This window comes from Mus caroli, unplaced genomic scaffold, assembly GCF_978045245.1.
Source record: "Mus caroli unplaced genomic scaffold, Mus_caroli_1 scaffold_15, whole genome shotgun sequence".
Taxonomy (NCBI): Eukaryota; Metazoa; Chordata; class Mammalia; order Rodentia; family Muridae; genus Mus; species Mus caroli.
In genome coordinates, this window is record NW_028227270.1 from 99,773,718 (window position 1) to 99,798,961 (window position 25,244).

The 25,244-nt window shown below is 42.7% G+C and overlaps 5 non-coding genes across 5 annotated transcripts; 1 reads left to right on the plus strand and 4 right to left on the minus strand.

Moving 5' to 3' along the window:
• Positions 1–1,151: 1,151 nt before the first annotated feature.
• On the minus strand, positions 1,152–1,223 carry Trnaa-cgc (transfer RNA alanine (anticodon CGC)). The gene has a single exon. It is a non-coding gene; the product is annotated as a tRNA-Ala (tRNA).
• A 5,123-nt stretch (positions 1,224–6,346) lies between these two features.
• Positions 6,347–6,420, plus strand: Trnat-agu (transfer RNA threonine (anticodon AGU)). The gene has a single exon. It is a non-coding gene; the product is annotated as a tRNA-Thr (tRNA).
• Positions 6,421–10,711: 4,291 nt separating this feature from the next.
• Trnaa-agc (transfer RNA alanine (anticodon AGC)) lies at positions 10,712–10,783 on the minus strand. Its single transcript has one exon. It is a non-coding gene; the product is annotated as a tRNA-Ala (tRNA).
• Positions 10,784–12,386: 1,603 nt separating this feature from the next.
• Trnaa-ugc (transfer RNA alanine (anticodon UGC)) lies at positions 12,387–12,458 on the minus strand. Its single transcript has one exon. It is a non-coding gene; the product is annotated as a tRNA-Ala (tRNA).
• A 7,203-nt stretch (positions 12,459–19,661) lies between these two features.
• Positions 19,662–19,733, minus strand: Trnaa-agc (transfer RNA alanine (anticodon AGC)). The gene has a single exon. It is a non-coding gene; the product is annotated as a tRNA-Ala (tRNA).
• Between the last annotated feature and the right edge of the window lie 5,511 nt (positions 19,734–25,244).

Sequence of the window (25,244 nt, forward strand, 5' to 3'; positions counted from 1 at the left end):
ACACAGTCCAGAGGTCAGGGTTTCAGGATGTTGGGAAGGGTGAGTGAGAGCTTGGATTTCATATAACTAATGTTATCGATCGATCAATCCATCGCAGCTCCTCATCTCCTCCCAATCTCCTGCTCACACATCCCCTTTTCTTTCCCCTTCATCTGTGAGTAAGGTGAAGTCGCCCCTGGGTACCAAACCATCCTCACACCTCAAGTCACTGCAGGACTAGGCACAAACTCTTCCACTGAGGCCAGCCAAGACAGCCCAGTTAGGGGACAGGGTCCACAGGCAGGCAACAGAGTCAGGGTAAGTGTCCGCTCCAGCTGTTGGGGGACCTGCTTGAAGACCAGGCTCCAAGCCTGCTGCATATGATGCGGGGAAGAGGGGCCTATGTCCTTGTATATTCTTTGGTTGGTGGTGCAGTTTCTGGAAAGGTCTTTTAGGGGTTCGCATCAAGTTGTCCTACAGCAGTGTTTTGTTGTTACAGTGGTATTACTTGGTATTACTGGGGCTTGAATCTACAGCCTCTCACCAGATAGGACTAAATCCCCAGCCTTTAAAGTTTGATTCTAAGTTGCTCAGGCAGACATGACTTAATAACTTTTGATCCTTTTACCTTAGCCTCTGGGAAGCTAGGCCTTGAGGTCCAGCACCATCTTTTCCCTAGACCTCCCACAGTGAGGATGATCAACTGTCCTGCACAAAAGCAGTTAATAAAACCAAAGGCAGGGGGAGAACTCGAATGGTAACTGTTAAGTACCTCCAGTGTGTGAGAGACTCTCTATTCAGGAGACCCCTGAAGACCTATTCTCAATGAATATTAGCAATGGATGCTATTAGTACCTCTCCTAGTCCCACAATTTCCCAAAAAATAAGTTAGAGTCATTCTCTTTTTACTAAGCGTATCCTTGGTGAGGATTCAGAAGCCTTTCTTCTGAATCCTCTCACAGGATGATTTTTTTCTGTCCAACAACCACCTTCAAGCTGTCTCTAGGAAGGCTGCAGTGTTTGGATAGTCAAATAGAAACGAAACAAACATACGAATATAAAATGCTTAAAGAAATTATCATAAGAAAAAAAGGGGGGAGGGAGAAAAGAAATTATCATAAGAAAGGAATTTAAAAGGACCAAAAAATACATTTTGAGAAAAAAAAAAAGTCTGGAGATGCCGGGGATCGAACCCGGGGCCTCATACATGCGAAGCATGCGCTCTACCACTGAGCTACATCCCCCTCTGTGGTACAGGAGTCACACACAATTCCTATCTTTTAAAACATCCAGCGTGCTCTTCATAACGGTTCCGTTTTCTGGGAAGGCACTATCTAAGACAGGTTTCAGCTGCACGGAAGCAGCTCCTTTTGGGACCCTCAACAAAGCTCAGGATCGCCGGACAGAGTTTCAGAAGCTTTCTCCACACTACCGATTCTTCTGGTGACCAAGTCGCATTCCAGGCACAGGCAGATTAAGGGAACCGAAGGATTTCCCACCTCCCTATTCTGGAACATTTTCTTCAACTCAGAGGCCCCAAACTGAAGTCTGATTAAATCTAATGCCAATGAAAATGTTGTAAGATGAAAACGTTAACACCCACCCTGTTCTTTGTTCACATTGGCAAGGGTTATCTAAGCCCACCTGACTGTAAAGCAGGGACCCGCAGACTTCATCTTCACCGGGTAGGAGACCTAGAAGGTTCTTTCTGCGCCTCCTCAAAGGGCCCTGGCTGCAGCACCTTCACCCTGGATCCGTACAGCCAGAATCTCCGACAGGTACGAACGCCTCCGAGTCACTAAACGCCACCTCAGCTCAGCGGTCGCAGCCGCAGACAAAAACAAAGGTTCTGTTTCTCGGTTCAGAAAGTCTGCAGCAGAGAGTGGGCATCAAAGACACGATCCAGGAAAGCGGTCACTAATTAATATATCGAACTTCATTAAAAGTAAAACGGAGCCTGTAAAAAAAAAAAATTAAGACAATTTCCTCAGGCTGAGGAAAAAATACTGTTCTGTCATGCTCGATAAATAGGATATCCTAAATATTCAAAGCATGATGGTGAAGGTAACTCCGGAGGCTGGAGCAACAGGATTGCTGAGTTTGGAGGAGTCTGGACCACATATTGAGTTCCAGACCAATCTGGACTACAGAATGAGATCCTGTCACAACATAAAACAAACTACGAGCTGCCTTGAATTACTCCATTGTGTTAAACTCCACTGTCTCTGACGGTCTGCACTCTGAAATGTGTGCTGGGTAGAGGCCTGGAAGTCTATACCACAGAGGTTCTGAGTTGCACAAACTCCTCCATTCCTTCACAGTCAAGCTTCAACTTTCATCAGAAACCTATGGGCAAATTCCTTGAAATTACATATGTCATTTTAAATTCAGGGTTTTATCTATAGCTTTATAATCGACTGATAAATTTTGCCTGACGCTGGGGATATAGCTCAGTGGTAGAGTGCTTACAGAACATTCATGAGGCCCTCCCTTGGCCCAATGTACTACAAAAAGGAACTTTCAATCCATTGTTGCATTCTTTCTACACGGTGCATTGGCATACGATCCTATGAAAACCTTGCCCTTCCCTTCCTTTTTCTTTTCCTCTCTCTTTCATACCAATGCAGACTCGGGTGTTCTTATATTCTCTAGATCATTGTCCTTTATCGTTCAATAACTGGTTTCATTCTTGATGTCTCTAAAGCCTATAGAAAGCCCTATGACCTTTAAGCATCCCATTAGTTTCTACTCACTTCCTTACACTCTGGCATGGAATGATGCTCTGGGTTTATATTGTATTTTCCCTGTCCCAGTTCCCCTTAAAACAACAAATTTTCCCAGAACACTGGTTTTCTTTTAGAGGTCTCCATACTAAGAAATCGATATACAATAGTTCATTTCAGTAAGCTTATTATTTAAGTTATTTTAGTAAGCAAACCTAGAACAGAGATGTCCTTTGTCTTTGTTGAAATTTTGTGTAACACTTCTCTCACAGTGAGAATACTGGTTTGCAACATTGGCTTCATTCAAACACACACAAACACACATACACACACACACACACAATTAAAATTATGTACTAAATAGAACTCAGGATCCAAATGCCATTCCATGGTATCTAAAGGGATCGTGTCAAAGTGCTGCACGTAATTTTCACTAGAATTCACCCTCTTGTTTCTATTGTGTCATATTTTTTAAAATATATTCAATGATGTTTTGACCGTCATACATGTATACAATGTATTTTGATAATGTTATATTTTTGAGGGCTTTTTATTTTCCTGCTGATATTCACATTTTATAAATGCTTTCCCTTTCTCTGTGTTAAACCTATTTTTAAATTTTAATGCATAAGACATAAATACGTTTCCAAGGGGCAAATCTATACAGTGGTATCAAGTTGCTGTGTCTTGGGATGTGGTCAGGTGGGCCAATGGGAGTGCCCTTCAGGCATCATCTTAGGAGCTGACTTAGGGGCTAAGAGTGTAGCACTTAGAATACTGCCTTAGCCTTGTTAACTGTTTCCTGGTTTGGCTTCGAGGTAGAACATAGTCCAGCAGGTTCAGAAAGAACCAAGGTGTGTCAAAGGCTCTATGTAGCCAGTACATTTCAGGTTCTGAAAACTCAGCGATGGAAAAACCTCGCTGGGGTATTTATGAAGCAAGGTTTGATGTTGCTAGTGTAGCTCAGGAGAGGCAGGCTGAGCATGCTAAGACCCTGGGGTCAGCACCATCTCTTCCACCCACAAATCCATGTTTCAGGCTGAAGACCCTGAGCTGGGATTCCTGCAGTTCTTAGCTTACTCACATGTTGGCAAACTTTCGCAGCATATTTGTTAACCTCTTTGAGATTTAAGAAGCTACCTTGCTCATTTCTATAAACTTGGACTTTTTTTCACGAGGTATAGTGTTTTGTTTAACTTGGCAGATTCTATGTACTTTCCATGTGCAATATGATTACTTGAAATACACAAATTTTAAACATATATTCATACATAAAGTTCAAAATGGCTTAATAGAATTTATCAGTGTATGTGTCTTCAATCTTATGAAGACCTTTCTCCTTCCATCTGTCCTTCCTGTGAGTGGTTGAGAAGTGGGAAGGGGAGGGAGAGAGGGAGAAAAGTTGGAAAGGGAGGACAAGGAGCAGGTGAAAGAGGAAGGAGGGGAAGGATGGTCTATGAGACGCCTTTGTGGAAGCTCAGAGGAGGGAGTAGCCATACATCTACACTTACTTGGGGCTCTTGCTTTGTCCTTCTGGATGACCTCTACTAGCAGTCTAAACTTGAGGTCCCAACAAGTACATAGAATCTGCCAAGTTAAACAAAACACTATACCTCGTGAAAAAAAGTCCAAGTTTATAGAAATGAGCAAGGTAGCTTCTTAAATCTCAACAAGAACTTTGATGGACCAACACAATTTTGATCATACAATTCAGTTTATGAAGCAAAATTGTTTCTGGGTATCACCTAAATGAAGAAATATTTTAGAAAACTGAGTGTAAAACAAGGTTTGAGAAAAAGATAAAGGACTCTCAAGTTCTAATATCTGACAAGGGGAAATGACAGTTGCTTGGTTTGCTACTGTAGGATGGAGTCGCTGTTGATGATAGGTATTCAATAACGTGATACACTCCAGCATCTCCACAAACTACCTTCTGCTTACACTTTCATAAGTTCTTAACCTCATTCAAGAAAAGCTTTTCTGTCCCTCTCATAATTTTACACTCACCACCATTATGTGTTAGTAGATTTTGCTTCATGCTTTCATGAACTATTGTTTCTTAACTCCTTAGAAAACATCCGTGTCTCTAGTTGTGCCATGAGATGTTTCATGCACTTTGCTCTCCAATCACTTTGAACTGTCATTGATTCTGACTGAACTTCAAAATAATCTCAATAACATCCTGCACTAATTAAACATCAGGGAAAGAGGAATTGCGAGTTTGAAGCCATCCTGGTCTATCTAAGGTGTAAGTTCTAGGACAAAAGTCTTTTGAAGAGATCTGGTTTTGATGTTTAAAAAAAAAAGTTCACTTTTACTTCTCTGGTTTGTGTGTGTGTGTGTGTGTGTGTGTGAGTTTGAGATTTGGTGGCATGTAGTCAGGCTGGCAATATTTATATATATAATCTTTCATCAAAGCTGTATTGCCAGGGAACCTGAAGATCTTTAAAGATTATGAGTAACTAAAGAACTAGATTAATAGAAGAATGTGCCTCGCTGGGAGTGGTGGTGCAGGACTTTAATCCCAACACTTGGGAGGCAGAGGCAGGCTGATCTCTGAGTTCGAGGCCAGCCTGTTCTACTGAGTGAGTTCCAGGACAGCCAGGGCTACACAGAGAAACCCTGACTCGAGAAAGAAAGGAAGAAAGAAAGAAAGAAAGGAAGAAAGAAAAGAAAAATGCTCCTAAAGAATTTCTTTCAGTTTCTTTAACTCTCTGAGCGGTGCCTTCTAGGATGTGGGTAATCAGAAAGGTGTCTGGGACTCCTGTCTGCCTCTCCCCACAGCCTTTTCCTCCACACTGCCAGGGAGGGCTCTAATCGGTACTGTAGAACAGAGACTCCAGATCCTTCTGAATGGGGAAGCTGGGTGCATTGGACAACTAACAACACTTTTCAAATCTCAAGCATCCTAGAACGACAAAAGGGTTGAGAAGGGAAAAGAAAACTGACAAGAAATAAAAGAAAAACTCTTCTCCACGTGACTGTGGTGGCTCTGCTGGGAGAGCATGGTGGGAAGACCTGAAGAAGGTTCTAGGTTCAATCCTGAGGCTTGGTGAATCGGACTTTTACTAGTGTGAGATTATTCCTCTGTAATATGGGAATTTCGAATGATTAGTACAACACTCCGGTACCGTTGGTGTAATGTAGTCTGTTGATGTTCAAATCTTCACCTAGGAAAGCTACAGTTTGATTTTGTAATGATTTAATAACTCGATAATTCTTTCTTTTCCTCCTTCACCCTCTCTTCTTTTCTTCCTTCCTTTGCTCTTTTATTTTTGAAATACTGACAGTTCAACTCTGGGCTCAGCACTTAAGACGTTTTTAATTTGGTAATGAGCTTGACAATCAAAGCCCACGTCTATTGTTTTGACTGCACATGCATTGGTAAGGAAAAGTAACCGAATGTGGGACACAGACATAAGTGACTGTGGGAAAGAGTGAAGCGGCACTCAGCCGCTACTGTTCAAGGGCCCACAGCAACTGGAGAGGAAAAATGTCACATAGCATCTCCAAGGAACCCGAGCTGTCACCGTTATCGGGTCATCTGTACACGAGGAACAGAAATCATTTAATTTTCAGACTCGTTTGCCTGAAACACTGCCTACCTATGCTCTCTTCTAAGAGGAACCACCTTTCTTTGTAAGGGCTCTGTGGCTTAGCTGGTTAAAGCGCCTGTCTAGTAAACAGGAGATCCTGGGTTCAAATCCCAGCAGGGCCTTTAAGAGCCTGTCAACCTTTAAGGGTTGAGGTTTTGACAGTTTTGTTACTAAGCAGACCCACAGTAGTACCCTACTGTATCTGTTACCATTATCAACCAAACCTTTGCAAAGCATGGTCTTAACCCAACTCTGCCAGAAAGAAGTAAAGACAGACCTGTGTGTGCATCCAGGCTTTTTTATTATTATTATTATTATTATTATTATTATTATTATTATTATTATTATTATTATTTTATTGGAGGAGGGAGATGGTTGTTAATTTTTTTCAAAATCAGCTCTTCCACTGGAGTTTTCTCACTCATCATTACCCTAATTTTTTTAGTCGTGATTTTCTCTAAAGAACAAAAATGAGTACCTCAAACTCAGAAAGGGTCTGTGGACCCTGCACGTGGATTTTAGTGAAATGCCAAGAAACTTGTAGAGAAATACTATGAATGATGATTTAATACGATTGGGGCCCGCAGCGTGTGTGCCGGCCCAACGTACCCAGAACTAAGTGGAAGTACCAGTTCTTAGTCACTCAAACAAAAATTGAGTTCTTTCTCAGGTTCTCCTCCCCTCCCCACACCTCACCTCCCATCCCCCACCCCTTCACTGAATTTAGCTCTAGACCAAAGACTGCCTCAGATCCTCTCAGAAACTCAAGTAGGAGAGCCTTCCAAGGTTCCCAGCCCTTCCCCTCTCAGTCTCTTATTTCTGAGTAAAAGAAATTTCCAGTGTTTAATTATTTTTTTTTTAACATCCGCAGTTTGTTCACCAAGTGTGATTTGGCTCTTGAGTAAGTAGCATCCTCAAAGCAAGTCTCAATGGTAGGTGACCATCAACGGAGGCAAACCCAAGACAGAGTAAAAAGAGGCATAGTAAACACCACAGGGCAGCCCTGGGCTTCAACCCCATGAGTGAAGCCTAATCCAGAGAAAATGCTCAGTGTGGCCATGCCCCAAATTTAAACTCAGATTGTTGTGAGCAAATGAAACAAGTGTTTGGTTTTAGTCCCTCAATTTTCAGTAGTTTGCTACACAATGGTGGATAAACTCTGTGTTGTTTCCCTCTTATCTTTTGTCTTGCTGACAGTCTTGTAAACGGAATTAAAGGGAACTGAAAGAAAAACAATTGTAACAGAGCACATTCTGGTATTTTTCCTGGGGTGTGGGGGGTTGGGGGGGGAGGATCTCAAAGAATCACAGGAGCAGACCTTGGCACGGACTGCCTGCCGGAGTGGGAGGAAGAACCAGCCCTTCTAAGATAGCATTCAGAACCAATGGCTGCTTGCAGGTGGAAAAAGGATCGCGTCTGGATATTTTGAAAATCGGGAATCCAAATCCTTCCTGTTTGGCCTGAGAATAACCAGAAATGAAGCCAATCACATTTGCTGCTAAATAGCATCAAGGTGACTGTATGGCTCAGAGGTATATTGCAGGCTAAGCATCCAGGGAGTCAAGTGATCTTGGACTCCTTGTTGCTTTTCTTTCTCCATATAACTCAATAAAACGTCCAAGGTTCTCATCTTTAAATTGTCTTGAACCATATTTTTCCTCGCTGATACGCCAAGCAAATCCATCACTTGACAGTCTTTGAATGCATTTATTTCACTCTAGTTCCTGGAGGCTGTAAGTCTGGGTGCATCAGCACCGGTGGGGCTTGTGCCCTCCACCATCAGTACACAGTTTCCTAGAGAATAGAAAAGAAAGAAGGAAAGAAAGAAAGAGAGAGAGAGAGAGGGAGGGAGGGAGAGAGAGAAAGAAGACAGGCAGAGAGAGAGAGAGAACCCAGGATCTCAGTCAGGGTGAGTGAGGTCCTTGGTTCATTTCCTATGATAACAAAGGGACGTGCCACACAGCCCATCTCTAGACAGAGCTTTAGTCTACAAAGCCATAGAGCTCTCTACTGGACCTCCTCTGTATACTCTTGCCAGAGGTCAGTTTGTGATTATTCTGCTAATTAAATTTGGGAGCAAGGACAAAGAGAATGAGTTTTCATTTTCCTCTAGTCTCATCATAGAGAATTTAAAGCAGAGAGAATTCCCTTGGGGTTCCCTTGGCTTATCTTGCATTCTGCCAAGTTGTGACAGCATTTTTTTTTTAAGCCAGCCTGGTCTTGAACTCATAGAGATCTGCCTGCCTCAGGAAGAGGTCCCTGTACATAGTTTCCCCATTTTGGTGTGGTGCAATCTGCTGTATCTTCCAAGCTGTTAAGATTGGGTTAGATTATGTTATGAGGGTTAAGATTCCAAAAGCAAACCACAGTAAGTCCCAGAGAACCAATATTGTGGACAATCTGTCCAAGAAAAGAGAATAACTGAATGCTTGGAATCTTGAGGCCTCAGCATAGACAATGCCAAGTCCAGAGTAGCTCCTGGTAATCCCCAGTTTTTGTTGAACTGCAGAATTCCATACAGTCACACCAATGTCCCACACCACAGCTTCTGGCTTTCAGTCCATCAGAACTGCTAAGCGACCAGTGCAAAAGAACAGAACCAGAAAAGATGTTTTGGGGAACTTTGACACAAATGAGTTGAGATGTCAATTCCTGAGTGGCTGGGACTCAACCTGATCAAGGAAGTAAAGACACACAGACACATGGACAGAAAAACTGGGATCCCCTAGGCTGTGCTTGCTTTGGTCGAACACGCCTACTTCTCAATAACCAGAAACTTCAATGAGTTTATTACATACAGTACAGGGGGAAGAGTTAGCTACTAGACTGTAGGTAACGAGGCTGTAAACATCCTGGAGAAGGAAACTGCATCTGCTAATTTTTGCACACACTGTGGTCAGTCGTAACACCTGTATCTGCACACTGTCAACATTTGCACTAGGACCAGGGAAGGCTTTGCCAAGCTCCTAAGCCTTACCTATAAGGGGGAATCTTTGCCACTCCTGTGGAGTTGAAGCCTTGGTCCTCCGCATGCCCTCCCAGGGTTAAACACTCCAAGTAGGATCGGGACCTCGGGACCTCATTTGCTTCTTACACACTCACTCACTTGCTCTACTCTCTAAACTGAGAAAAACAAACACCAGTTTTACTTCATGCCGAACCAGTCTCTGCACACAATCATGCCAAAAGGGGTTGTGGTGGAGCAACCTGGGGACAGCCTTCGCTCTGGGGTACCTTGTAAGCAGGAAGGAGGACAACTAGAAGTCCTGTTCCTCTGTGTGCTCATGTCTGATTATTATTAAGACACCGAGAAGAAAAAGGCAGAAAGACGAGAAAAAGACTTTTATAAAATTCCTTTAGACTTTACCCTCTCCCACGCCCTCCTGCCCTGCGACAGCGAGCAGACCAGATGCACAAGAATCCTCCCCCCCCCGCGCCCCCTCCCCACCGCCAGTTGTGGCCTGCGCTTCTGAGTTGCTTCTGAGACCCACACAGAAATATGAAGGTGACATTTCAGATCCTGAGGACTGCAAAGTGACTTAAACGTTTGCAATAACCTCCTCACCCCTAGCCCCCGAACAGATTCTACAACCGCAGCTGGCTCAGAAGTATAAAGAATGGATGTTTCTTGCTATTTCTAAAACTTCGGGTTTCCTCACATGGCCCCATGAGTCTTTTATATTTCCTTTCATTTCAAAGTTACTGCCACAGCGCTGAGAAGACTAGCCGCTCTTCCTATGGCGGGGGAGAAAATTGACATGGGAAACATCTTTCCTTGGGAAGGCACCCTAAACACTGGTGTCCCAGAGGAAAGACTGGTACACCGAGTCAAGGTTGTGTCCGGAAGTCCTGTTCGTTCGCGCTGTGGGTTACAGGTGAAGGAGAAATGGAGGGGACAGGTGGAAGAAAAGTCGGGCTCAGGGTGCGGGGCCAACTGGTTAGGTTGACTTTTTAAACGTATCGAGATTCTGTGTGGTGTGGGTGGGGAAAGCAAAGTTGGGGACAGGAGGGAGGGATTTTCTTCTGCTCATTGTCGCAAAGCAGGGGGCCGTGCGAGGGGATAAAGTCCATAGGAATTTGACAAAAGCCTTTCTCTCCTCTTTTGGCCCTTTTCTTCCCGGTGTCTTAATAATAATGAGAAATGAGTCCACAAGGGAATGCAAGTTCTGGGGTGGCATGCTTCCTGCTTCGATGCTTTCATGAAATCTTCAGTTGGCAGTTGCTTTTCAGCACATGGCCTCCCAGTCGTTTCCTTGCGGACAAGCAGTCCTGTTGTAGAAACCCCGAGGAGCCATAGAAGAAATAAATAAATAAATAGCGAACAGTTTACATCAGTGTGAATGGGAGAAACACGGACTCGAGGGAAAAAAGGCCTAACGACAGCACTATGATCTTAGAAGTAGGCTACTAGAATGGAGGTGCTGGGGATCGAACCCAGGGCCTCGTGCATGCTAAGCACGCGCTCTACCACTGAGCTACACCCCCGCTCACGGTCCTCCTGACTGTTCTATATTGTAGTCTACATTTTTTGTTTAAGGTTGGGCATCTAATGTTTAGATTCTTGAATTTCTGTTTTTTAATTTTTTAATTGTTCGTCTAGACACAGAGAGATGTTCTGTATGAAAGACCTTAAAATCTCCTCATGGTTGCCTCCTACAAGGCAGCAGATCCCAGCACACCTCCAGGACAGACCCCAGTACAGCATCCTAAGTGGAACTTCATATTCTCCCTTCTTACAGGAGTACCCAAGAAGCTGTCGAAAAGACTCCAAAAAGGAATGCCAGGACTTTTTTTTTTTAAGGAACTTGTGACTTTTCTGAGAAATGTAGATACAAGTGGGAAGATAGAAAATGAACTGAAAATAGAGCTAAGTATAGCACATTGAGGACTCGATTCTATGAAATTTCTGAAAGGAAAAGCAAGTCCAAGACTTTTGATAGGGGCTGGGGGCTGTGATTCAGTGGTTCAGCACCTATCAGCACCTGAGTAAGATGTGCAGGGAAGGGGTGGACACAGAAGCCACAGGTGTATCCGTTCACATTTGCATGTCAGTATGACAATATATAGACTCACTACGTCCATAGTTTGCAAGTTAACGTCATAAGCAGAGTTAATAAAATTCTTATTAAAGTCCGACAAGAGGCCGGTGTGTGTGTCAATGATAGACTGCTCAATGCCCACCATTCTGTCTAACAGCAGTGTGTGTGTGTGTGTGTGTGTGTGTGTGTGTGTGTGTGTGCGCGTGATGTGCATGGGTGTTTTGCCTGCATGGATGTATGTTCCTGGTACCCACAGAGGCCAGAAGAGGGCATTGGACCCACTGGAACTGGAATTATACAAGGCTGTGAGCTGCTGTGTAGAGGCTGGGCCTTCAACCTGGGTTCTGAAAGAGCAACTAGTTTGTTTACTTGTTTTTAATCACTGAGCCAGCCAGCCAGCTCCACAACCATGTTTTTTTTAATCCCAGCAAAATATTTTGTAGATATAGAGTAGACGATTTTTAAATGTGTATAGAAAGTCATAACAACTCTAATAAATGTGTATACAATTATAATAGCTGAACCTCTCCTAAGCAATGTATCACAGGACCAATCTACCTGATTGGTAGATAATCTACTATTATGTAACTGCAATTCCTAGGACTGTTGATTCTTCTGTTCTATTCTATCCCGTGTCTCTGTGTCTCTACAATGAGCAAACTCCCACAGAGAGTCCTAACTGTTTTTATACAGAGCGGCAGAAGTAACACCGTTCAGGGAAAATAGACTTCTAAGAAATGGTACTGGAAAGTTTGTGCGTCCGAGCATATGAATGAATGGATGAACTCCACATCTCATATGAGAATTAAATCTAAATGGATTATGGGTATAAACTTAAAACCTTGAGGAAAAATGGAAGGAGATCTTGCTGTCTTGGGAGCAGGCAAAGACAGCTTTCGGCTGACAAGAGGTTTAAACAGCTAAGCAGGTAGGAACTATCTTCTGTATCCGTTGACAGTTCCCTGGCGAGATATCCTCAAATAACACCAACAGTTTTAAGCAGTCTGGCAAGGTATCTTGTAAAGGTTTGACACAGGACAAAAGGGAAGTGGAGGTGCCGGGGATCGAACCCGGGGCCTCATGCATGCAAAGCATGCGCTCTACCACTGAGCTACACCCCCTGCTCCTGAAAAGTCCTCTTTAGTGATTCCCTAGAAATGATTTCAACTCTCCAACTTTATTTCAAGTGTCAAGATACTTTCAACACAGGACCTTGAATACAGGAAAAGCTCTAAATGACCACAGGAAGCTAACTTTGAGTCGCAAGCATCTCCTATTGCGCCTGGCGAAGAATCCAATTCTGGATTCTCTTAATATCTTCTAGAATTCCTTCAACCGAGGCACAAAGTGAACGAAACATCCCTTTTCCCCACCCGGAAGGCTTTGTTTCTCGTTTGTTCAATGGAAATATAAAAAGCAAGGGCTGCTGGAAGAAATGCATTGTCAGAAAACACCCTGAAAGAGACTGTGCTGTATTATAACTATCCACAGAACAAGTCGAAAATTACACATTTAAATGCAAGAGAATCCACACCCTGAGCTTCAAGTGGAAAGCCAAGATGCTTGTTTGAAAGACCTTCTTTGCAAATGCCAAACCTGCCATGCTTATACTATATACTTATTTTTCTATGAATTGGTTCACAAGTCTTCTGGTAAAAACACCTCTTCTATACACACACACACAACATCATAGTAGAAATAAATTGGAATTGTAACAGTGTATAGCACATTGGACTTCTTATTCTTCAAAGCTAGTAATATTGTAGGTTTAATATTTTCAATAAAACCTACCCTATGTTATTTAAGACTTTACAAGCCTTAGCAGGACATGCAACCAAAGTAGTGGAGAAAGCATACATAACTTTGATTGGGTTTGCAAACCAGTAAAAACTATAGTTATATAGTATATACTTTTGGGTATGAGATGCAAATGTTAAAGTCATCATAGTTATCAATTTATCTGCATAGTTATCAATTCATAGTTATCAGTTGAATTTCTGGAATTCAACCAGTGACCTATAGATCATTATCCTCTTCCAATTGATCTATTTCAACTACCTGGAGTCTCCTTTCTTAACTATTCTCTCAGAATATTGAAACTTCTATGTGTAGGATCAGTGTAATTTTAAAATGTCTTTCTTTACCTCAGGACCAGCCACCATTCAAACCCTTAATGTTGGCTCTGCGGTCCTCTGTGTCTGAGAATGTGTTTACGTTTGAAGTTAAATCACTAAGTTCCTTCCACAGGTGTTGGTGATGGAACTCAAGTGTTCCAGGATTTTTGATTATTGTACATAGAAAACCTAATTGTTAGCAACATGTAAAAGCTTAAAAAGATACTGAGGTTGTCAGATGCCCTTAGCTAGTTATGTCCTGAAGAGAGACAGTTCGGTGTGCCTCTAAGAGCCTCCATTGAGTAGAATGATAAAGAATGGAGACTTCCTGCCTATTTTAAGGCAAGTTGCTTGGTAGAGGTCTTGTTGTCTTTGCTCTATAACCTGAGGCAATGTCAGCTAGAGCTGACTTTGGCCTAGACCTAGCCCACCATAAAAGTTAAAGGGTTTGAAATTTGGTCAGTTTAAAATGGCAGTCATGTGTGCCGTTTGGAGGCAGAATTCTTGAACATCTTTTGATGGTATGATCTTACTATATAAGAAAAACAAAACTTCATTCTTGTGAGTCATTTAAATGTGTACAATGTACATATTGGTACTAGGAGTTTCTGTTTTTATAAAAACAAAAAACAAAAACACAAACACAACTACTCTTTGATTAAAAAAAAAAAAAGTGAAATGGTGAGGCCCTACTGACTGGGCACCGGCCTCACCACAATAACAGTGTCATGATTCAGCCTGCCAAGGGTGTAGGGACAGAGCTAAAGACTTCTTTTACAAGCAAAGGACCTTTGATAGAGCTCTGGTTTTTGGCTTGGAAGAGCCTTTGTGGAAGTGTAAGACCCCGGAAGTTGGGCCTCCACTCAAGTCCCGGGATGAGCTGTCCAGCACCCCAATGACCCAACCACACCTGATGCAAACTGCAAGAGGTTTTATTATCAGCTAGCTGAGGATGAACCCTTCCACCGTGCAGGGCAGGGGAGTTCAACCCCAAGCTGCGACAGTAGGGGGGCTTTTAACAGCTAGCTGAGGAATTGGGAGGAGTTGGGAGGAGTTGGGAAGAGTTGGGAAGAGTTGGGAGAAGTGTTCTTCTCTGCCCGGATGTCCTTGGTAAAATTACAATTATCGCATCTCTGGCTGTAAGGCTCAGAAACAAAAAGGCTTTTTACTGGCTATAGAGAACAAAGAGCTTCTTTCTGACTGTATTTTTAGAGATCAGGGAAAACAAGCTTGGGGAATGTCCAGGGGCTTTACCTTCTAGGGAGAAATGCTCTAAGTTGGGGTCTCACAGAAGGAGCTCCTAAAAACAGATAGGGATTTTCTCTTTGGGCTTGCAGGAAAAACAGAGAAGCAGCTGCAAGGCACAGGTAACACAGTATTCTAGGAAAGAGAGCCAAGGGGCCCTCTTGGGTTTGGAGGCGCTTAAGAGAAAGGCAGACTAGCTCAGTAGAATGACACATAGAGACTTTTTTGTTTGTTTGTTTTTTGTTTTTTCGAGACAAGGTTTCTCTGTGTAGCCCTGGCTGTCCTGGAACTCACTCTGTAGACCAGGCTGGCCTCTGACTCAGAAATCTGCCTGCCTCTGCCTCCCAAGTGCTGGGATTAAAGGCGTGGGCCACCACGCCCAGCACATAGAGACTTCTAAAGAGCTACTAGTTTAGTTGTAGGATCGGGCTTGTAAATAGATACTTTGTATATAGTTAAGAAAATAAAGTTTTCTCGGTGAGCTAGCAGGGTTTTACCTCTGGTGTCGTGTCGTTATTGGTATAAATATTAATTTACACCCAAGTTCTCACATGGCTAGGCAAATGTTCTGACTCTAGGCCTCATCCCCCAACTCGTGTTTACCTTCCAGGGACATGGTAGAAAGAAATGAAGGAGCTGGGCTTGGAAGGTGGATACAGTTCCTGCTTCTAATCGAAAACAAAACAAAACAAACAAAACCCCAACAGCAGCAGATCCCCGTGGCTATTTTTTTGTTGTTATTGTTGTTGGCCCGCCCCCTTGCGTTTGTACTGGTTGTGTTGACAGTCACTCAAGCTGGTGCCAGACTCTAGGTTGAAACAGGAATGGTTGTTTACAGGAGCACATTACCAGACGCACAGTTTCATCCCAAGATGTCAAGAAGCCCCTCCTTACAACGTAGTCACAGTTCATCTTTCTTGCTGGGTGGGGTGGGGTGGGGTGGGGTGGGGTGGGGTGGCTGAGACCTTGAGAACACACATAAGGAAGCATTTTCTTGTTTGATTCAGGAACCCCTGGTTTCCACAGCTCCTAGGGGATTTCCCAGTATCCTCTGGATGGAATCACTGGATTTTACTGCTGTGAAATATAACGCGGTAAGGGGATGCCTGGCGGGCCCATGCTAATGTGTGCCTCTGAGAAATTATGCCACGCAACAGATCTGATATAAAGAGGGAAGGAAGGAGAATGAGATCCTGGGGAAAGGGCAGTGGCAGACAAGTGGACAGGTAGACAGGCAAACAGACCGGAGCAGAGCCATGAGGGCGGGGCGGGGCGGGGTGTGGGAGGGGGTGTGCAGAGAAGGACAGAAAGGCTTCAGCCACAGAGCAGATGAACTTGCCAGCAAGTGTGAAGACAAACAAACGAAAAGCAAAAGCTCTCATCTTTCCTGTCCTTTTCTGTGAGGTGCCACCAGGAGAAGCTCGGATTTAGAGTGTGTTTTCCTATCTCAAATAATCTCATCAAGAAAGTCTCTCCCGGATGTGCTCAGACAGTTGGCGTTTAGTTGATTCCAGATGTGGTCACATTAGCTACAATCACTCCGTCTGGGAAACTAAGAGACTGTGTGAGTGTACATCATCTACTCTGACATCCGCCTAAGAGGTTCTGTGGCTCACAGAGTCTGCCGCAGTTTTGTTGCTGTGATAAAACTGTGACCAAAAGCAATTTAGGAAAACAAGATCTATGACATCTTAGAAGTTAGACTCCATCATAACAGAAAGCAAGGGCAGGAACTCAAGCAGAGGCTATGTAGAAACCAGTTACTGGCTTACTCCACTTACTGTTTTGTTTTGCTTTGGTTTGGTTTGGTGTTTTTAGAGACAGGATTTCTCTGTGTAGTCCTGGCTGGCCTGGAATCCCTCTATAGATAGACCAAGCTGGCCTTAAACTCACAGAGTTCACTTGGCTCTGCTTCCCTAGTGTTGGGATTAAAGGCACGTGCCATCACCGCCCAGCTTCAGTTTACTTTATTATATAACCCAGGACCTTTTGCCCAGGGCTGGCACTGCAGACAATGGACTGGGCCCTCCCACATCAATCATTAATTAAGAAAGTGCCCCCAGCGACTTGCCTACAGCCAGTCTGATAGAGGCAATTCCTCAACTGAGAGTTCCTGCTTCCCAAGTCGCTTTTCTGTCAACTAAAAAAACCTAACCACTACAAGGTCCAAATTGTGTAGGTTTAAAATAAACATTTTGTATCATGTGTTTGTGTACAGGAAATGAAAACCAGTCAGGGAACTGAGTGTTTCTGTGGGGGACGTTCAGGAGCCTGCACTCAGCCCCTGGGCATCGCCCAACCCATCTCAAAGGTAGCACTCAAGGTCCTTCCAGAACCACCTTGTTGTAGTCTTTGGGCCCCCATTCCTGGCTTAATTTCTTCTTATCACTGGGTGTAAGGAGGCACTTGTGACTTCAGATCATGGAACCTGGCACTGTGGGAGACTTTAGTCAGTAGAGCTTGAATTGGGATGGGTAATATTGGAAATGCCTTTGAAAAACACTACAGCACGGCATTTTGAATGGGAGGACAGCCTTAAGGACATTTACATCCACACAACTTCCACCCCTCACAGGGAAGCGCTAGGCCTCACACAGCCACACCCCCTTTCCTTTCAGACTGTCGAAGGCTTGAGCTAGAATGGGGCTTAGTGGTAGAGGGCTTGCCTAGAGGATCTGAGTACCACAAACAAATTGTTAACTAAAATTACAAAAACTTCCCAATCTCTCATTTCTCCTGGAAAAAGCAAAACAGAAAAGATGAGGTTGTTGAAGGACAGTCTTAAAATAAACAGAACTGGGTAACTGTGTCTCATTGGGATCAAAATTCAGCTGGGCACAACGGTATTATCCTCAGGCAGACCTGTGGGCCCTATTCTTAAATCTATTTTATTGGGTTCTTATACCTACCACCCTTCCATGCCTTATTCTATCCTAATTCCTTCCAACCTCCCAACACTAGGTAGAAGAGGAAGAAGGTTAGAGGGAGAAGTGGGTGTAGACCTTTTTAGACTACTTCCTGCTAATTAGAATCATTGGGGTTCCTTGAAGCAAGTCCAATCGTCATGTCAGGATATCTCCAACTTCTTGTCTCTTTGCTCACAACCATTTGGCAGACTACAACCAAAGGAGGAGGAGCAGCCTTCTTGAATCGCCAAGGTCCCTCGCTGGCATTTATCCCCTCTCCACAGTCCCCAGAATTCCAGATGTAAACTGTTTGCACCTAGCAACAATTATGCCCCTACTAGAGCACGAGACAGATCATAATCACCTGCATAAGCAGCCTCTTATCCCACACCTGGGATTAAAACAAAAACCCACTGACATAACAGAACTGGATTTTTAAAGATACCCAAATTCTTTACATGGACCTCTTGTGAGTTCAAGATCAATCAGAACACACTGTTTCCAATACATACACACACACACACACACACACACACATATATATGGAGCATTTATACTTCCTATGACATTCTCAGGCTAAGCATTTGGCCTTATTATTTCTTTGCAGTTCTGAAATGGAACCCAGGACATCACTGTGTCTAGGCAAACTCTGCCTGAGTCACCCCAGTTCTGGTCTAGGTCTTTGTCCCTTCTTTTCTTCTTCCTTAAATGTCAGAGGTAAATGTGCCCCATGAAATTTATTCCATGTATGTAGAGCCCTAACAGGAGACAGAGGAACAATGTCAGTAACCAGGGCCTTTTCCCTCCTATATTGATCATATTCCTTTCAGTATGCAGACTGGTGCAGTCCCCATGGCTGGAACTTGCTAATCATTTTCTCCAGGCACAGTGGTGGCAAGAGATGCTGTGAAACTCAATTTTGGAAACAAGAAAAGAGAAGGAGTACAAACGCATCAACAGAGCAGAAAACAGGCTATTTTCTCTGTCAGAGAAAGCCTGGATTCTGAACGGCAGTTGTACCCTCTCTTCAGAGCCAAACCCCCAGGTAAGACACTTTATTCTGAGAATGCATGTCTTTTGAGCCTTTCTGAAAACTCCCTGGTGACATTACAGGCCAGCTTCATCCCTCAGTTCATATTTTCATTACAGTTGCAAAAGATTCTAAATTAAAACGATATCTTTCATAGCTTAAAAGTGTTAATATGAACATTCTTGAATTGTAGAGAGAACAAAAGCAACAAACACAGATTTTTATCTTATTTAAAAATTGAAAACAAAGACACAAATGTTCAGGTTTACATTATAAGCTATCAGTCTTAATTGCAACATTTTCAAAATTTTTGAATTAAAAGGAAAATGAATATCACATATTCAACTGTGTACAGTGATTCAGAAATTACAAACATCTTAATAGCACGAAGTGAGAAAACAAAACAGGAGCAAGAAGATTATTCAGACGTAGAAATCCATAATTCCTATCTTCTTAATCTATAAGTACATTTAAATGGAAGCCTCGTAAACTTTAATGTCGAAGTATCGGCCTGGATTACCATTTAAAATATGGTTCTAATTTTTGTACACTGCTAACCCAGATTGCGATTTCTCTCTAGGGTCTCGACACCGTCTCTCCGACAGACGGCGCTGCTGTCTCAGGTGAGTGGATTCCAGGGATCATCTGAAAACAAACCGGGAACCCAGTTGCCGAACTGCAGGGCGATGCGGTAAAAACAGCTATTTCAACAGGAAAACTTTGAGAACCTGTGCCATTCTCCTGTTATACCATTGATCCTTTTCTTTCCTGGAAATGAAGGTAGATGGTCTCCTGAACCTTGCCGTTTTTGGACTGAGAGAACCGCTGTTCCTAGCTGTAACTTCAGATTTTCCATCTTCTGATTACACAGCTTTGAGATGGTATCGGCTCGGCAGCAGTGAAGTCAAAGTTTGCTGTTTGTCCCGCACCATTAATTTTGTATGAAAGGGTTTGGCTTTCTCTACGAGCAAGGAAAAGTGTAAGTAAATTTCTCAGGAGAAAAGCGAGCAGAAGAAGACTTGAAAACACTGGAGGTGCCGGGGATTGAACCCGGGGCCTCGTGCATGCTAAGCACGCGCTCTACCACTGAGCTACACCCCCGACACGGCTAAACTCTTGGGAATACATTCAAGACAGAAATCTGATTTTTGCTAGGTTTTTGGAAGCATGAATAGAAGCCAAAGGCCATAGTTATTTTCACCGATTTTTTGAAAACCAAGCCAAATCCTGGCATCTGACCATCTGCGCGCTCCCGAGTCCGAACCAACAGCTTTTCGAAGCTCTGGGTCCTGTGTGTGCATGGATCCACCTCCCTGAGCCCGGGAAAGAGCCAGGTTGAATACTTTTTGTCCGACTTTATTCCCCTCTTGCCCACCGCCTAATTTTAAGTGTTTGCAGAGCCCGGAACGTTGTACCTCCTCTGTAATCCCAGCGCTTGGGGTGGAGACAGGAGGATTATCTAGAATTGCAAGACAAACCAGAACTATACCGTGAGACTCTGTTTCCAAAACTGAAAAATGAGAGAGGAGGAGCGGGGAAAGTGAGGGAAAGAGGGAGAGAGAGAACTAAAGGCGTTTTTTGTTTTGTTTTGGTTTTTGGTTTTTTGGTTTTCTGGGTTTTTTTTCAGATCGAAAGTTGTGACTCCTGATGATAAATTAATGTGAACAAAGGATATAGGTACATATAATTATGTGATCACAGATGACATAAGTGTGGAAAAGTGAGCTGTTTAGAGGAAGGGAGAGGACCAGCCAGAGGGGGTGGAGCAATGGAGAAGTTAGTGAATGATATGAAAATGCAATAACGAACCTAATTAATTCGTGTGCTGACATAAAATTAATAATAGTAATAATAAAATTACAGTAATGTACTTTTTCTTTTTTTTTAATTAGGTATTTTCCTCAATTACATTTCCAATGCTATCCAAAAAGTCCCCAATACACTCCCCCCCCCCGTTCCCCCCCCACCCCCACCCCTTGGCCCTGGCATTCCCCTGTACTGGGGCATATAAAGTTGGCAAGTCCAATGGGCCTCTCTTTCCAGTGATGGCCGACTAGGCCATCTTTTGATACAAATGCAGCTAGAGTCAAGAGCTCTGGGGTACTGGTTAGTTCATAATAATGATCCACCTATGGGGTTGCAGTTCCCTTTAGCTCCTTGGGTACTTTCTCTAGCTCCTCCATTGGGGGCCCTGTGATCCATCCACTAGCTGACTGTGAGCATCCACTTCTGTGTTTGCTAGGCTCCGGCATTGTCTCACAAGAGACAGCTATATCTGGGTCCTTTCAGCAAAATCTTGCTAGTGTATGCAATGGTGTCAGCGTTTGGAAGCTGATTATGAGATGGATCCCTGGATATGGCAGTCTTTAGATGGTCCATCCTTTCTTCACAGCTCCAAACTTTATCTCTGTAACTCTTTCCATGGGTGTTTTGTTCCCAATTCCAAGAAGGGGCACAGTGTCCACACTTTGGTCTTCGTTCTTCTTGAGTTTCATGCGTTTAACAAATTGTATCTTATATCTTGGGTATCCTAAGTTTTTTGGACTAATATCCACTTATCAGTGAGTACATATTGTGTGAGTTCCTTTGTGAATATGTTACCTCACTCAGGATGATGCCCTCCAGATCCATCCATTTGCCTAGGAATTTCATAAATTCATTCCTTTTAATAGCTGAGTAGTACTCCATTGTGTAAATGTACCACATTTTCTGTATCCATTCCTCTGTTGAGGGGCATCTGGGTTCTTTCCAGCTTCTGGCTAATGTACTTTTTCTTATTTCTCCTCTTAAATGATTTATAATGCAACCGTATAAAGATATGCATGGTTGAGAATATAACACAGGGCTGAAATATGTGTGTGCAATATTTGCCAATGACAGTACAATGGATGTCGCCAGAACAAAGAGTTGGGCTAAGGAAGTGACAGGTACTAAGTCAATTAATAATACCAATATAATTTTTTCTTTACAACTGATAGATGTAATGAGTATCACATTAATATCACAAGAGCAGAAAGCCTAGAGCTTTGTAGGTGTGACCTTCCCATATATAACTGGAGTTAATTTTTCATAAAACAAGGTAATCCTAATATGTGAACTTGTATAGTGTAAACTACATAAATAAGCTACCTAAATGAAAGCTTTAAAAAATGTTGTGAATATATCATTAATAAAATCTAAGTGCTGTATTAGAAAGTATTCACTTACTATTAAAAAAAAGATTTGAAGAATGAAGTAGATATGAGATGTAGAAAACCAAAAGGGAAAATGATGGCACAAACCCAGCTATTCCAGTTCTGTTAAATATGAATGAATTAAACAATCCAATTAAAAGGCATAGACTGTAGGCTTGGATTTTAACATCATGCTCCAAGTGAGTAACACCAGCAAGATGGTGGAATTTAAAAGTCCTGGACCCATCTTCTCCCATGGAAGTGTTAGGGTAACAGTGATGTACAGAACAATGCCCTCTGAAAATTCTAGAAATTAGTTTAAGAGTTTCCTGTCTTTTCCAGGTTCACTTAGAGGCTATTGCTCTCTGCGTTCCATATTTTTAGGTTAGGGGTACTAAAATTAATAATAATAAGCTGGGTGGTGGAGCACCCCTTTAACCATGATATGCAGAAGGCAAAGGCCAGTGGATCTTTGAGTTCAAGGTCAACCTGGTCTGCAGAGAAAATTCCAAGACAACCAAGGACTACAAAAAAAGCCCTCTCTTGAAAAGACCAAAGAATGCTGGGTGCTGTGAATACCAGTTTGATGATTATAGTACATTACTGCTTTTCTCTACCTGGTGCTTGCACTCATTCAAAAATCAAAAACATGAGGAACCCAGTGTAGTGACTCCTGCCTTCAGCGTTTGGAAGGCAAAGGCTGGTACATCTCTGTTAATTCAAGGCCAGCCTGATATACACAGTGAGTTCTAGGACAGTCAGGGCTCCAAAATAGAGAGAACCTGTCTCAAAACAAACAAACACACAAACAAAAGTCCAACCAATCAACAACAGCAACAAAGCAAAACCACTCAAAAAAACAAACAGCCTAAAAGCAAGGCTATGGCACATGTTTCTTTGGACTACACATGGCATAAAAAAAATTGTACTTCATTGTCTTGTGTTTTCTATAAGACTTAACTGAGAACTGTAAAGTCACATAGTTAACACTATGTACACAGGTAATATTACTTTATTATATTATCCTATACATGTAGTTTGAACTTGGGTCTATTATTAGGGTGGTATTGCAAATCCTCATTCTATAAATAAAACAACTATCATCTTCATCAGACCATCTGTGTCTGCTTATAAAGGATCATCAGAGCTGTTCTTGTTGATTGTTGATGTTCTTTATAGAAGGGGGGGGGCAATATTAGGGTCATTAGACCTTGACCTCAATATCCAACCACTGTTCCCAGCTAATGTTTTGCAACTCAGTCCTAACTGCATATTGCCTTGACCTCTTGGGAAGGAGATAAGGTAAATAGGATGAGGAAGACTACAGAGAGGGGGATCCACCTATGCAGATGTGGGGAAGCCATCTATCATTTATACTGGGTGAAAGCTTTCCAGTGTGGCTACTTTTGGATCACCCATCCTTCACTTATACCCTAAAAGTAAGTCCAATAAATTTATTGTTCCTCCACACACCAGCCAAGGACGTCCTTTCCTCCCTTCACCTGGCCACTATACAAATCAAACTACCAATACACTTTTGGAGGTTTTTTTTTCAGCAAGTTTTAAGTCCACTAGCGGGATACCCTGAAAGCCATTCCAGCTGTAAGGAGCTCGATTGGTCATCACCCTAATATTGTAATGGCAGTTACGGTTACCTCTTTTGGTGTGGGATAAGGAATGAGAAAAACAGGGGATAGAAATTGGTTAGGCAGTTTAAGGTTAAAAGACTACAAAGAAAAGTAAACAATTTCTCTCTTGGATAAAAGTGAAAAATATGCCTGGGACTCTTGGCAGCCTCATCCTTGCCCCAGACTACATACACCAAAAGTGCTTTGGGTGCCCTGACCTCTGTTCTAGTTCCTAAGCAATTCTAGGATTAAGGATGGCATATATTAATATTATTGAGCCATGATTAAGTCATCTCTTATAATAAAGTTTTACTCAGTAGAAACTACAAATGATCAGTATACACGGGCAAAGGTCTTTACACTAACAAGGACTCATATTTTCTAAATTTTCTTTCCCCTTCATTGTCCATTCTAAAAGGCCTGTGTCAGCTCTCTAGGTTTCAGGTGAAGTCAGAAAAAGCCAAAGAATGAAAAGCAGCCAGAAGATTAGAATAGACTGCCAGAGTTAGTTTGAGGCCAAGCAAAGGAATTCAGTCAGAAGCCAAAAGAATCCAGTTTGAATCAGTCAGCTTGGAGAGGAATTTGGGCCAGAACAGCTGAGTTGAACCAGCCACCCAGAGATAAGAAAGAGCTAGAAAGGGTGAGTATATTCAGCAGTAAGCTTCTGAGATGACAATTACATGTGGTGAGTAAAAGTCACTTTTACTCTAATTCTTCCTAAATAGTTCCAGGAAGTGGGAACTTCTGGTTTTATTGGAGATGCAGTTGTGTCATGTGATGTTTGTTTGGGAACTGTCTTATGAGAAGATGTTTTTCTGAGAACAGACATGTGGTGTTTTTCTGGAAGTTGCCTGATGAAAGGGCTTGTGAAGTTTTGCTAGAGCAGATGCTTGAGAGATGTGCCATGTTTGGAAAGTGTATGAGTATAATCCATAACAGTATCCAAACACTCTTGCACTGGTTTGCCTTGAGATTCTACTGGTTGTTGTTGGGCTTTGCTGACGCTGGTCTTCACTGATGATGCTCTTGCACTGGTTTGCCTTGCTTTCTTTGCTGAATATCGCTTGCCATGACTTCATAGAGAGAAACACATCAAAGAACAACTGGCGTTATTCCTGCTGCTGCTTGCTACTTCCAAGGACTCATGACCATATTTGGAGCCTCACGGTTTCTTCTGGATCAAGCTGCTGGTACTGATTCATGTTTGGTGTTTTGCTAGTAGACTGGACTACTAACAATGAAGATTAGAGTCACCCCAAAGAACTATTTCTAAACATGTCCACAGCCCCCATTTCCTACTAACCATTCTTTCCCCCTACCTTTAGTGGGTGGTGGGCTAGAAGGGAGGTTGAAGCATTAAAGAACCATAATTAAAGTAGGTTTTGAAAACTGTGAGCCTAAAGTTCCACCAGCAGAAAACCAATTATTTCAAACATATGAGCCTGTGGGATCATTCTCATTTAAATCCCCACAGTGAGGAATATTTTGGTTTATTAGAAAAAAATATTAGCATAGAAAAAAATAAATTGAGGGCTAGAGAACTGGTTCAACAGGAGCTCCTGCTTGGCAGTCACAAAGGACTGTAGTTTCCATTTCAGCATCCATTTAAAAAGCTAGACATCTCCCATACACCTGTAACCCAGCTCTGAGCAGGGCAGAAACAGGAAGATCACTGGCTTGCCAGCTTCCAATGTCAGCAAGAAAACTGGAGCCCCTGGTTCAGAGAGAGAGAGACCCTGGCTCAAAGAATTAGTAAAAGTGATAGATGGAGCCTGGCGTGGTGGCACAAGCCTTTAGTCCCAGTACTCGGG